We start from the raw sequence: 12,265 nt of genomic DNA, 5'->3' as shown, positions 1-12,265 counted from the left end.
CTACAGCCCTGCGTGAAGATGCTCTCTTATCCCTCACAGGCATGGAGGCTAAGCCTAATGGGAACTGTAGTTCCCATTAGGCCGTGATGTAGCAAGAATGAATGCGCACCGCAAACCAGGAAGTCAGTGAGAATAATGATTCAGGAGTGCTGGAGGTGAATAAAACAGCTCGATTTCAACAGGTATCAAACTAGTTCTAATGCAAAACATTACTTTTTACTTTATCAGCTACTGTCAGACTTTAATTTAAGAGGAAAATATTTTTGTCTTTACAACCCCTTTTAGGTGAAAAAACACAAAGCTTTACATCCCCTTTAAGATAAAAAGCCTTATGTGTGCAGCAGCCCCCTTCAGCCCCCCTAATACTTACCCGAGGTGCCTCTAGATCCAGCAATGTTGCACAAGAGACTCGGCTAACCAGGACTCTCCCTCCTCATTAGCTGAGACGCCATTGGCTCTCACTACTGTCAATAAACGTCAATGAGGAGAGAAAGGGGGTAGGACCGGGCTGTGGCTCTGTGTCTGAATGGACACAGGGAACTGTGCCTTGGCTTGGGTGCCCCCGTAGCAAGCTGCTTGCCTTGGGGGCACTCAACAGGAGGGAGAGGCCAGGATCACAGAAGAGGGACCCAAGAAGTAGACGATCTGGGCTGCTCTGTGCAAAACCATTACACAGAGCAGGTGAGTATGGTCAGGGGCGTACCTAGAGCATTTGGCACCCGGGGCGGATCCAATATCTGGCACCCCCCCCCACGTTAAAATGTAAAAACACCCCACTGTGCCCCCTGCATACCTCTGCATCCTTCAATATCTTTTTGTTACTACTGTGTACCCCTCTCCACAACTGCACCTCTGGACCACTTTACATTGCACAGCACCCCGCACCTCTGGACCACTTTACATTGCACAGCACCCTGCATCACTGGACCCCTTTACATTACACAGCACCCTGCACCTCTGGACCTCTTTACATTACACAGCCCCCTGCATCACTGGACCCCTTTAAAATTACATAGTACCCTGCATCACTGGACCCCTTTAAAATTACACAGCACCCTGCATCACTGGACCCCTTTACATCTCACAGCCCCCTTCACCTCTGGACCCTTTTACATTACACAGCACCCTGCACCTTTGGGCCCCTTTACATTACACAACACCCTGCACCTCTTTACATTACACAGCCCCTGCACCACTGGACCCCTTTACATCACATAGCCCCCTGCACCTCTGAACCCCTTTACATTACACAGCACCCTGCACCTCTGGACCCCTTTACATTACACAGCACCCTGCATCACTGGACCCCTTTACATTATACAGCACCCTGCATCACTGGACACCTTTACATCTCATAGCACCCTGCATCTCTGGACCCTTTTACATTGCACAGCACCCTGCATCACTGCTCCCCTTTTACATTACACAGCCGCCTGCACCTCTCCACCCCTTTACATCACATAGCCCCCTGCACCTCTGGACCCTTTTACACTACACAGCCCTCTGCACCCCTTTACATTACACAGCACCCTGCATCACTGCACCCCTTTTACATTACACAGCCACCTGCACCTCTGGACCCCTGCATGTTACACAGACCCCCCTTCAGTACAGACACCCCCTCAGTGCAGACACCCCCCCCCTCAGTGCAAATCCCCCCCCTCAGTGCAACCCCCCTCGGTGCAACCCCCCAGTGCAAACACCCCCCCTAGTACAAACCCCCCCTCAGTGCAAACCCCCCTTAGTGAAAACCCCCTCAATGCAAACACCCCCTTAGTACATCCCCCCCACCCCTTCAGTGAAATCCCCCCAGGTGCAAACACCCCCCCCTCCCCATTCAGTACCTCAGCTCATCGCTGCGGGGGGGGGGGGAGACGCCCGTAATGTAAAGGGGCCCAAAGGTGCCCCTTTTTTTTTTTTTAGCTGACATGTGGGGGGGGGGAGACGCCCCCCCCCCCACATGTCAGCTAAAAAAAAAAAAAAATTAAATCGGGATGGTGTCACCCCTCTAGCGGGTGTCACCCGGGGCGGACCACACCCCCCGCACCCCCCTAGGAACGCCTCTGAGTATGACATGAGACTTTAGTATTACTTTAAATGGGCTCCAAGTTGAGAGCTCTTCTGCCCCCATGTGACAGTGCGGTATGTCTGAACAACCAATCACCAGGGTTTAGTTAGAGATACACTTAAATATAGTTTAAAAAAATACCAGTACTTTGCAAAATGCTTTTGCCTTTGTATTGCTGTTGCTCCTTATTTTATATGGACATATATCATGGATGCATATATGCCCAGTTTGCTGCACTCCCCAGGTAGCATATGTAATGGAACATTTTCTGCGTCCTGCCTGATATCATGCTGTGAATATGAATAATATTCATTGTTGAAGTATTATGCTCTCCAGTTTCTAATAGACTGACACACAGCCAGGCAATTCCTCTATACCTTGTCCTGCAAGTTGTCAAGAAAAACAAAAAAAAAAGAAATGTTAAATTGGACTTTTTATACAAAACGCTACGGCTCTATTCATGCTACGTGGGTAGCTGTAGAAATGGCCTTGTAGCCTATAACACCGATAACAACATTGTAAACTGTATTCCAAACATTAACGGTAAATCCTGATTGGTTGCTAAACATGAAGGTACTGTACCTTAGCGCTGTCGGAGTTCTCACAACAAAACTTAAATCGGTATTTGCGTCAGTGGGGTTATTTCTGAGCGAAGAAAAGTTGATAATGAGGTTTTTAGAAAGATTAAGTCTGTAACACTAGTTCTTGGTTTAAAATTACATTTTCACATATATTTTACTTGTTTACCGCTGTTTCCCAGCTTCTACCTCAGGGCCTGTGTCGATGGGCTTTTGTTCATGTGAGAACTGCTTCTCGTCCATACAAGGCAAAGCTAATACAAAAGCGGCTTGAAGCAGCATTGCGCTTGCCAATGTACTCTGAATGTACTTGATAGTATCTAAACTTTAGATGCTCTCTGGTGTATTTTTAATGCGTTTAGATGCATTCTGGTGTAATTTTGATGCACTGTGATGTATTATTGATGCGTTTAGATGCTCTCTGGTGTATTTTTGATGTGTTTAGATGCATTCTGGTGTATTTTTAATGCATTTAGATGCTCTCTGGTGTATTTTTGATGCGTTTAGATGCTCTCTGGTGTATTTTCTGATGTGTTTAGATGCACGCTGGTGTATTTTCTGATGTGTTTAGATGCTCTCTGGTATATTTTTGATGCATTTAGATGCGCTCTGGTGTATTTGTGATGCATTTAGATGTTCTCTGGTGTATTTTTGATGCGTTTAGATGCACTCTGGTGTGTTTCTGATGCGTTCATTCTTTATTCCACCGCTAATATATACTCAGCATTGACCTTGTAGTGCTTTTCTCTCTGGGGACTTGTAAATGGCGTTGACTGGGAATCGAACCCGGGTCAGCTGCTGGGAAGGCAGCTATGCTCACCACTGCACCACCAACGCAAGGTAGCATGTCTTTATAGTGTGGGAGGAAACCAGAGTATCTGGAGTAAAACCACGCAATCACAGGAAGAACATGCAAACTCCATGCAGATAGTGTCCTGGTCAGGATTTGAACCAAGGACCCCTGTGCTGCAAGACTAACCACTAAGCCTCTGTGCTGCCCATATGTAGCCTCTGTTCTCTAAGGCCCGCCCCCGCAGAGCGAGGGAAAATCAGTTATGTCCACTTAAAGTGCCTACAGAAGAAATCCAAACTTAACCTAAACTACAATCCATATATATAATACTCCAAAACACACCCAAAGAATAACGCACATCTGTGTGGGTGCCAGTGCACGGCCCTGAACGCACCCAGGGTGCGTCCATGCAACTACACCCACGTGGATGTCCTTTTTGGGGTAAACGCAGCCCCCATACAGGGTACAGATTCATACACATCATGTGAGTGAGGCCTTGGACTTCTCCATGAAGGACCTTACTGGTGGGAAGAGTTCTCATTTCCCCAGCAGAGAAAGCCTAAAGAAAGCTGGAAAGACTCCTCCACCTCTGAAGACAAGAAGAGTTCCAACCTCCCCTCATAGCCGGTCCAACACATGCCTGAAAAACATATTGGCCTCCAACCTCCTCTCTTAGCTGGTCCAACACGTGCCTGAAACACATACTGGCCTCCAACCTCCCCTCATAGCCAGTCCAACACACACCTGAAAAACATACCGGCCACCACTCCCCTAATGGGGGGGGGGGTGTGGAAGACAGAGGGAGGAAAGGGGGGTTATCCCCAACCTTCACCCCGTTATTTCCTCCAGCCTCCCTTTCTTCTCCTCCTTCCCTGCCTCCCTCTTCTCTTCCCCTCCTCCTCCCCCTTGTTCTACCTTTCCCTTTAGAATGTGATATTTTTGATGAACCTTAAATCTTAATGTCTACATTTACACTCTTGGCGACTCTTGGATATGAGGTAGCTTTTGGAGTACTTGGTTCGGTTCCCCCCAGGCCTGGCAGGCTATTTACCACCAACATCTCAGGCACTTTTTTACAGGTGATTATGATGGACATTTTTGGGTTCTAGTATTTATCGTATTGGGGTGGGTACCTCCTGAGGGTAGATATTCCCTAACACTCTATCCCCCACACATGAATCTTGGGCTATGCAGAAAAGATACTGAGGCACTCCTGTTGGTGAAGAGAGCTGGTGGTTATTGCTCTCTTGGACACGAGATGAGAATCTTTCAAGAGAGTGACGTAGTGTGCTCTCCGGTGATGATGGCTTGACTTGAAGATCCTCTCCCTCATGCTCACTAGTAAATCGTTTTTTCCAACTTTTTGGTTATTTTCTTTCCCAACAGACTTGCACCCTGCTCATTTAAGTGCAATCTATCCTTGCTGTAGAGTAAGTAACCAATTGAAAAGTCAGTCCAGGTCTCCATGAAGCCAAACCCCTCCTTCTTGCACCAGTTCTTCAGCCACTGTGCTTGCTGTACAGGCAGTATTTCTAAAAATACTACCTTGGAGGTCCTTTTCTTCAATATAGCCCCTAAGTCCCTGAAATCATTTAGTAGGGCATTCCATTTTCTTCTAATGTTGTCGTTGGTGCCAATATGTACTTTGACAGCTGGGTCCACCCCAGCCCCATCTAACAATCTGTCCATCCGATCTGCAATGTCCCCAACCGGTGCTGCCAGTGCCACCTGTCAGTGCCACCAATCAGTGCCAATCACTGCCATCTGTCAGTGACAATCAGTGCCACCTGTCAGTGCCACCTGCCAGTGCCAATAGTGTAATTTGTCAAATTCCAAACCAGTGCCAACCAGTACCTGACAGTGCCAACCAGTGCCACTGCCAATCAGTGCCAACCAGTGCTGCTGCCAATCAGTGCCACCTGTCATTGCCAATAGTGCCATCTGCCAGTTCCAAACCAGTGCCACCTGCCAGTGCCAATCAGTGCCATCTGTCAGTTCCAAGCCAGTGCCAATCAGTGCCACCAACCAGTGCCATCTGCCAGTGCCATCTCCCAGTGCCACCTGCCAAAGCCAACCAGTGCCACCTGCCAGAGCCAACCAGTGCCATCTGTACTGAGGACATCAAGTGTGTGGTAGAATGACAGGAGCAAGCAGGGAGAAGTGGGTGAGTTTTTTTTTTTAATTGGCCTAAAATATCAGCTACAAAAATTGGCATCATATTTCTAAATATTGGCATCGGCCAGAGAAAAACCCATATCGGTCGACCTCTATCTAATACTGATATCAAGCGCAGGATGAGCGCACCTAAATGCAGGCTACTTTTACCCATGGACACAAGCCATTAACCTGTTGATCTAGGTCCTTAACCACTTCAGTCCCAGAAGGTTTTATTTACTTTTTATAATTTGGCACTGCGTCGCTTTAACTGGTAATTGCGCGGTCATAGAATGAAATTTGCGTCCTTTTTTCCCTACAAATAGAGCTTTCTTTTGGTGCTACTTGAAAGTTTTCTCCTGAAACTTCCCTCTTAAATTTAGGGTGCGTGTTATAAGCCTGTGCCTGTTATACGCCGATAAATACGGTATATATATATATATATATATATATATATATATATATATATATATATATATATATATATATATATATATAAATAACCTTTACAATCACTTTAACTTAAGCTGCCTCTAAGCTACATTGGGTTTCTTCTGAGTTGTGTCAGGCTGTCTCTTAGTTTAATGTTACTGATTATAAGATACATCAAGCTGCTCTAGTGTTGCATTGAGGCGCTAAGTTGCATTAAACAGATTTGAGTTTACTTTCATTACTTTCACATTGACTTGCATAAGACAGAAAAGCAGCTGAGACGCAAATAAAAGCAGGCAAACACAAATCTTTAGGCTGGGTTAGAACTACTGGGATACGATTTTGCTCTGACTTTCAGTGCAATTATGTAGTGTTATTTGGATGCCACTTGGATGCAACTTTAATAAGGTTTGTATGTTTTGTGGGGCTAAAATTGCACAAGAACCGCACCAAAGTAGTACAGGAACCTTTTCCAAAATTGCTTTGTGCTGAGTCGCATTGATGTAAATGAATACAATTGAAAACAATGGGATTTTCCTTGTCATGCGATTCTGTGCGACTCAAGTTGCATCTGAAACCGCACTAGTGTGAACTAACCCTTATTGAAATGGTTACCTCTTGTGGTGTGAATATTCTGCCTTCCACCCCATGGAGGGTTATCAGCAGTGACACCCTCTTGGAGTAAGATCAGAGGGCCGAAAGGACCACCAGGTATTTTTTCAAAGGAAAAAGATCTGTTATAACTCTTAGGCCTCGTACACACGGCCGAGGAACTCGACGTGCCAAACACATCGAGTTCCTCGGCCAGTTCAGCACTGAAGCCGCCGAGGAGCTCGGCGGGACGAGAGCTCCCATAGAGCAACAAGGAAATAGAGAACATGTTCTCTATTTCCTCGCCGAGCTCCTCGTCGGCTTCCTCGGCCAAAAGTGTACACACGGCCGGGTTTCTCGGCAGAATTCAGCCAGAAACTCGGTCGGAAGCTGAATTCTGCCGAGGAAACTGGTCGTGTGTACGGGGCCTCATATGTTTCTTTGAGAGTCGGTTCACACTGGGGCGACTCGTCAGGCGACTCAGTCGCCTGACAAGTCGCATCCCATTCTATTTAGTAGAACCGTTCTAATAGGAGCGACGCAAGTCGCTCCGACTTAGAAAAAGGTTCTTGTACGACTTCGGGGGCGACTCGGGGCGACCTGCATTGACTTCTATACAGAAGTCATTTTGCAAGTTGCCTCTGAAGTCGTCTTCAGGACGCCTTGCAGAGTCGCCCCCGAAGTTGTGCCGCCCCAGTGTGAACCGATGATCTGCCAAGCTTGTTCCAGCTATGGTATTTGTTCCTCTTAACAGCTGAGGATCAGCTGTTACGTTCGGCTATTTCCGTAGCCTGCTACTCTGCAGTTGGGTGTGGAACTTCCCATATGGTGGAACAAGCGAGAATACATAACAAATGTTGCAATTTTCAGATATAATTTTACTTCAAATTAAAACCCCTATTGACACAACCTATCCACATGTGTACCCACCACACCTCTTCACTGTCCAAAAATGATAACCCCTCCTATAAAATGATATCAGTTGGGATGTACAGTATGTAGTTGGATTGAATTGATGTCATAGTGTAGTTGTAATATCTTGTTCACCTTTACCTTTCTTAGTAATGATTTTCTTTAAGCTCATTTCCCACGATACCGTCACTGCTGCACCTGCATAATTTCATGTATGTATGCAGAAGTCTTTTATAACATGATGCAAATATGCGACAAGACTTTCCGCGCAGGATAGATAACGTCCATATGTTTTCAGGAGCATTCTCTGATGCAGCAAAAAGCCCTTTAAGCATAAATTTGAAAGTGATCATAAACGATAACAAATAGTTTTTGTTCCAGTTGCAGCCATGGTTGTCAGTCCTCGTTTGTAGAGATAACAGTTTATATTGGGTATTCATCTACCATAAGATGCGACTGTAAAAAAATAAAAAGTAAAATTTCATTATTGCATTTGACATGTAGTTGAGGACACAGAAGGAATCCCTTTCCCATAACCCTTTTGTAGGCACCAGGGCATCTTTTATTGACTGGTTGTTTACATACTTTGAACATTCTCCTTTAGTTTTCAGTAGTAGTAATCGTAGTCTTACTGGAACATATGTGTCTGGTCAGATGATGGTACCAGCTTTCACCTACAGATGGTGCTATTGCAGGTTTGAAAACTTGCATCCATATCTCAGTAGTGAGAGATGGTTCTCTATGTACTCATATGTAAACTCCAGGCAGAGTAGGGGGATATCCGTCTAGGTACAGGGGTCACAAAGATAGGAAATGATGGGAAATCCTTTCATGCAATGTGTCACGCGTGTTTACTCATCTATAAGCATGTTTACATGAGTATCAATGAGTATATTGCAATACTAGCAACGAAGAAGAATTCTACTCGTCTGTACTAGTCTATACAATTACGCACCTTTACTTGCCTTTGCTCAACATTACTCAGGTCTTTACACACAGTTTTTGGCCCCTTGCACACAGGCATTACAAGTTCCTGAGTAAACATCAGTAAGTGCCGGTGTAGCTATGACTAAGCATTGATATCCAATGCGAAACGCGTCAGCTGTTTTTCCCACTGTGTGCTGATACTTGTAGTGCATTTTTCCTTTACCCAATAAAGGGCACGTCTTTTTAAGAAATTGGAGTGCGGCTGTCCATATCTCTCTTCTTTTGCAAGTGCCGGTTTACACTTGTGCGATGTCAGACATTGCATGTGATTCGCATCGCACTGCTGTGCAGATCAAATGCGATGTCTGTGCGATGCAAATTCAGCCATACAGATTGTATGGCTAAACTCGCATCGCATTCGGACCAAAATCATGCAGGACCCTTTTTTTTGTCCGCACCAGAATCGGATCGTATTGGTGTTCACACTGGGATATGCAAATCTATCTGTGGGGGGTCATTAACCACTTCTGAACTTCCCGCCGTCGGTCCTTTGACGTTAAATACCGTTGTTATGTCAGCAGATAGCTGCCATAACCCTGGAATTTTCTTCAATGGCGGGCGGTCCGCTTTAGGATAAAAGTGGTCTCTGCGGCGGATTCACCGCAAGATCACTTATATCGGCGGTGGATAGGTGCCCACCCCCTTCCCATTGCGTCTTGGACGTCTCCTTCGCTTACCGGATCCGTCAGTAGCGGCGGAGAAAATCCAATCCTTTTTCCTGCTTGGCACTAAGTCGAGTAAGGGACTGATGGCCCCCACTTGACTCTATGCCATTGGATGGCGGCAGTGACGTCAAACGTTACTTCCGCCCAATAGCCTTAAAGGGACAATTTTTTTTTATTTAAAAAAATATATATAACCCTTCCAAAATATAACCCTTCCAAAATCCCACTTTAAGTCTTTCAGATATCATTGCACTCTTACAATATTGTATCCGAATTTCAGATGGTGATAGAAGGTTTCAGAGAGAGCAGTGCAAAAAAACCTCATGAACCACATTGCCAGTGGTGTGGGAGGTCATTCTCTATGGTCTACAGGTCTCTATAAGGTATGATGGCACATTTGGATTCACATTGGATCACAGTACAGTGCCAGGTTGAGCTGCAGAAAAAGTCTGAAATTGTCGGTCCAGTCTTCACTGGTACTTTATTTTACTACACACAAAGGGTTAGGTACATTTTAAAGAACAACTCCAACCAAATATGGAAATGTCTTAAACCTTGTACACACTATGGCCCAGATCCACGTACCTCGGCGTATCTTTAAGTCCGGCATAGCGTAGCTCAGATACACTACACCGCCGTAACTTACATCGTTTTTTCCGTATCCACAAAGATTTTGCGCCGTGAGTTACGGCAGCGTAGTGTAACTGTGTTGGCGCAAGGGCGTGCAATTCAAATGGATGAGATGGGGGCGTGTTGTATGGTAATTCCTATTGACCCCACGTAAATTAGTTTTTTTTTTAACGGCGCATGCGCCGTCCGTGGGGGTATCCCAGTGCGCATGCTCGAAATTAACCCGCAACAAGCCAATGCTTTTGACGTGAATGTAATTCTACGCAAAGCCCTATTCGCGAACGTTTTACGCAAATGACGGAAAATTATACGCTGGCCCGACGTCCATACTTAACATTGCGTACACCTCATAGACCCAGGGGTAACGTTACGCTGAAAAAAGCCTTACGGAAACGACGTAAAAAAATGCGCCGGCCGGATGTACGTTTGTGGATCGGCGTATCTAGCTCATTTGCATACTTGACGCGGAAATCAACGGAAGCGCCACCTAGCGGCCAGCGTAAATATGCACCTTAGATCCGACGGCATACTAAGACGTACACCAGTCGAATGGAGCCCACATTCAGTCGTATCTTGTTTTGTGGATACAAAACAAAGATACGACGGGGCATCGTAGAAATTACGCGGCGTATCAATAGATACGCCGGCGTAATTTCTTTGTGGATCTGGGCCTATGAGAATATAATACAAATGATCGTCCGTTTTTTTTTGTTTTTTTTTGCATGCTAGTCTCATATCGAAAATGAAGAGGTTACTCAATTTACGAAAATTCTTCTAGAACAGAATATCACTTCTGGAGTGATTTAATATATTATGTAGTTTTCTGGTCTCGCTCTTCCGATTTTTTTTTTTTGGATGAAAAATCTTAAAGTGGTTGTAAACCCACTATTTGGACTTTTACCTACAGGTAAGCCTATAATAAGGCTTACCTGTAGGTAAGGAGAATATCTCCTAAACCTGCACGGTTTAGGAGATATTCCCCCCGCAATGCGGGCGGTGCATGCGCAGGGGGGAATCCACGGCTGAAGGACCGGCATCCGCCGGACCCTGCCGATTTTAAATCTCCCGCGCGCACGCGCGGGAGTGACGTCATCGCCGCTCTAGCCAATCACAGCGCTGGAGCGGCGATACCCGGAAGACACGCCGGAGCAAGATGACATCCTGCTCGGCGTGGACCAGGTAAGTGGTACACACCTCGTTCCGAGGTAAGTATTTCATAATAGGCTAGTATGCGGTGCATACTAGCCTATTATGCCTTTTGCATTGCAGGTTTGGGGGAAAAAAAAAAAAGTTTATGCGGTTTACAACCGCTTTAAGAGAAAAATATTCATGTTCGTTCCTTCAGATAATTTTGGATGAACTGTCGTGATCGGCTCTCGAAAGCTGTGTACTAACTATCAGATTATCGTATGATCCCCCCGAAAGGTTTTTTTTTTTCCGGCCAATTTTACGATTGTGTGTACTAGACTTTAGTTCTCTTTCTTTATCAAATTCTTTATCAGATTAGATTGTGAGTGAAGTTAGCAGTGGGAGTGCCTTCTGTAAGGGACAACAAATGGTGGGCCTGCAGGAGCCTGCAGGAGTCTTGAGCACAGAGTGTGCCATTTCATTACAAAGCCATTTTTGTTCTTATTTACTAAAACTACAATACCTCAGCAAGACTTACAGAACTTCTTTTTGGGAAAATTGTGGGGTTGTGAAGAAAGGAAGAACAGTGATGCAAAGAGAAGTTATAACTTCTCAAAGCTGACATTTACAAAAAAATAGACAATCTATTCTAAAAAAAGAAATAAAAAATATATATTGTGGAGGCACCTTTTTTTAAAGGGAATTTTTATGGCTTGGGGACAAGTTTTTTTATTTAGTCATTTGTTTATTTTACGTTTATAGGTTTTTCAACTGATGGTTTAGCATTTATAAAAAAAAAAAAAACTTGTTTTACATACAATGTCCCCGCTGGTGGCCACGTGCCGACGGTCATGGCACGTGCCATTTAGAAATGGCACGATCGTGACCTTTCTAAAGTGCGCATGCGCAATGACGTCAGCGCAAGCGTATATGGTAAATATTTCCTAAACTGTGCAGGTTTAGGCGATATTTTCAATACCTACCTGTAGGTAAAAGTGGTGTGTAAAGGTTTACAACCACTTTAATAAAGTGTAACTAAACCCACAAGAGTAAAATCAGTCTGTATATGCAGTAAATCATGCGTGTTATACTCACTGTGGAACCTAAGGGTTTAATCCCCTGCATTATGTAAAAAGGCTGTTTGATCCTGTCTTCTCTGATCCTCCCCTTCTTCCACTGTCCCCAAGCCATCTTCTGATGAGGCAGAGCCTTTGAAGTCACATGCTTTTTGGTGTAATTGTGTATTAGTGGTACTTCAGGGTACCCGGACTTCTGCAGCACGGACTGTTTACAGCCCATACGAGGGTTTTCAAGCATGCTATTGGAC

The 12,265-nt window shown here is 45.1% G+C and overlaps 1 non-coding gene across 1 annotated transcript; it reads right to left on the bottom strand.

Annotated features, from left to right (window-relative positions):
• Positions 1–3,411: 3,411 nt before the first annotated feature.
• Positions 3,412–3,483, bottom strand: TRNAG-UCC. Its single transcript has one exon. It is a non-coding gene; the product is annotated as a tRNA-Gly (tRNA).
• Positions 3,484–12,265: the final 8,782 nt, after the last annotated feature.

Source organism: Rana temporaria, chromosome 3, assembly GCF_905171775.1.
Source record: "Rana temporaria chromosome 3, aRanTem1.1, whole genome shotgun sequence".
In the NCBI taxonomy this organism is placed as follows: domain Eukaryota; kingdom Metazoa; phylum Chordata; class Amphibia; order Anura; family Ranidae; genus Rana; species Rana temporaria.
The sequence above is the reverse complement of the archived record's forward strand: the minus strand, read 5'-3'. Positions and strand labels throughout refer to the sequence as shown.